Genomic DNA, 3,298 nt, shown 5'->3' on the forward strand with positions numbered 1-3,298 from the left:
CAGGGTGCTACAAAAGTTAGAAAAGCAATACCGGAGATATAATATAAATGTTGATCCAAATGTTTCATCTCGAACTCATAAAAATGAAGGAAAAGTTTAGTTTTGCATTAAAGAATGTTCTGAAGCAACTAAGGATCCTTTCAGCCACTATATCTTGAATATTATTAAATTTAATCAATGTAACAGTTTGTGCTTCATGGTCATTGCAAAACACATACGTCATGCTTCCAATACAGGGCAACTCAAAAAGAAATATGGAGAGAAAATGTTTTATGTCTCCGACTTATATTACATATTAAGTACTCCTCCTACTACTAAAGGAAACATTTCATATCAATATACTATACTACAAGCCTTGAATCACAATTCAACAAGTAACTATTATTCGATTTAGACGAAAGCGATACACTTTAGAACAAAATTATGGTATTCTAGAGTCCTTGGCAATTCATACGTCATACCCAAAGAAGGGTGAAGTAAAAATGTTTAGCCACGTACCAAATACAGGGTGTCCCAAATACTGTACCCCTTGAAGTGGAAACAAAACAAACGTATGGTTTTCTCAGCATAAAAGTCAGAATCAACACTTTGGGTGTATTGTATGCATATTTTATGATTGAAAAACCACCAGCCTACCTTTACTGTAAAATATAATCAATAATGAATTATGAATATACGATTGCAGGAGCTTTTGATAATCGAAAACAAAACAGGTTTAAACAAAAACTAATCAACAGCAGCAGGAATCATGGGTATTAGACTGTAAATTCCTAATGAAATTATAATCTATGGGGAAATTAACTTATATGCAAGATAAGCTTATTAAGGATTCATTTATTATACCTAATAGGATATCTAAGATATAAATACAGGTTTTCTTTAGTGATATAAAAGCACTTTTGTATCACTGACGTTAACATAATACAGGGTGATACAGAAGTTAGCTGTAAAAAAGCAAACAACAGAGATATAATTTCACGATTTCATCTTGAATTCATAAATTGAAGAAAAAAATTAATTTTGTAATTACCAAAGTTTGAAGTCACTGGGGCCTTTCCTTCCATTATATCTTGAATAATATTAAATACAACCAATGTAACCGTTTCTATTTCAAGGTCCTTGCTGAGCTACAGGCTCCTAATACAGGGTGACACAAAATGAAAACCAAAATGGAAATGTTGAATGTCCCTTACTTATATTACATATTAAGTAATTCCAGTACTACTAAAATAAACACTTCCAACTGGAAATCTAACTTGAGCTTCCTAAATCATCCTTCAATAACAAAACTTGTCTTTAATTTTGTAGTTAACTGGCCGGCATCAGACCAAAATGATGGTATTCTAGGCTCCATGACAATTCCAAACACACACACCAAGGTTACAGAGTACAGGGTGACGTAAAAATGTTTGCAAACACAAAGAAAATGGCTTGTTTAGTTATCAAAGAAAATGTACCAAATACAGGGCGTGACAAAAATGTTTGCTATGGCTTGAAATTAAACTGAATCGCCTTTTCGAGTCGAAATTAATATCTTAGGTGCAATATATACCTAATTAGTAATTTACGAAAAATTACAAAGCTTCTTCATCTTGATTATAACTATAATCAATGCTGAACTATGAAATTTACTATTGATAGTCACCAACAAAACAGGGTGATACAAAAATTACTATACGGCAGCAGAAATTAATCAAATTCATGAATATTATTAGATGAAAGAGCACCATAACATCAAAGCAGGAAGTCATCTGGTATACCTAAAAGTATGCTTAGGAGCTAAATATAGGATTTGAAGAGCCGTGGAGGCCCTCAAATCATTAGTGTCATCGCTTACCATTTATACAGGGGGATGCAGAAGTCACATATAAACAAGAAACTTCATTTATATGGTATTACTGCAAGCTCTCTACGTTAGAAATTGTGTGAAAAAGTTAATGTTGTATTTTCAGATCGTTATAAAGACACTCAAAATCTGCTCATTCATGTCTTGGATTAACACTAACTGTATTCAGCTTAAAATTCTGTGCCTTCATTTTCCTTGACAAGATGAGCTACGCTTACTACAGGGTATCACAAAATGAAAAAGTCAAAAGGAAATGTTTGAGTTGTTCTTTTATATTGTTTACTAGGGTCTTGATGATATTGAAATAATATTTTCCTATAAAAATAGATTTGAGGTCTAATGTGTATTAACCTATATATTAGTATTAAACCGAAATACATTAGAAAAAAAGTGTGTTACTTAAGATCCTAGGTCATTCAAATAACCTCACCATGACAACAGTTACAGGGTGATACAGAAGCTAGTTGTAGAAAAGCAAACGGAGAGATATAATTTTATGGTTTCATCTTGAACTTATAAATTGAAATAAAGATCAAGTTTGCAGTTACCGAAAGTTACGAAGTCACTCAAGGCCTTTTCCTCTTTTATATCTTGAATGTTATTAAATGCAATCAATGCAACAGTTTGGTTTTTATGTTCCTTGCAAAGACAGGCCCATTACAGGGTAACAGAAAAAGAATATCGAAAAGGAAATGTAGATTGTTACTGGCTTATATTACATATTAATTACTCCTTCTACTACAAAAAGAAACATTTCCAATTAGTATACTATGCTAAAGGTCTCAAATCATCTTTCATTAAGGAAGTAATATTTAATCCAGACGAAACTGATACACTTTAAAACAAAAGTATAGCATTCCAGACTCCTTGGCAATTGAAAACGCCACACCCTAAATGCGGTGATGTAAAAAGCTTAATTCTCTGTATGGGAAAGTACAAAATACAGGGTTTCCCAAACATTGTGCTCCATGAAGTGTAACCAAAATGCATTGCCTGGCTTACCATAAAAGTTTAAATCAATATCTTGGGTGAATTGCATGCCCAATTTATGAATAAAAATAATCGACCTTCCTATTGAGTGTAATTTACATTGAAGGATCACTTGATAATCGAAAAAAACAGGGTTAAATAAAAACTACTCAACAGCAGCAGGAATCATGGGTATTCGTCTCTAAATTCCTAATTTCTAATCTATTGGGAAATCAACTTATATACAAGATATGCTTATTAGGGATTCATCTAATATACCTAAAAGCATATTTAAGATATGACCAGGTTTTCTTTAGTGCTATAAAAGCACTCTGGTATCACTGACGTTAAGATAATACAGGGTGATACAGAAGTCAGCTGTAGAAAAGCAATCGCAGAGATATAATTTCACAGTTTCATCTTGAATTTATAAATTGAAGAAAAAGTTTAATTTTGTATTTACCAAAAGTTCGAAGTCTCTCA

Source organism: Palaemon carinicauda, chromosome 30, assembly GCF_036898095.1.
Source record: "Palaemon carinicauda isolate YSFRI2023 chromosome 30, ASM3689809v2, whole genome shotgun sequence".
Taxonomy (NCBI): Eukaryota; Metazoa; Arthropoda; class Malacostraca; order Decapoda; family Palaemonidae; genus Palaemon; species Palaemon carinicauda.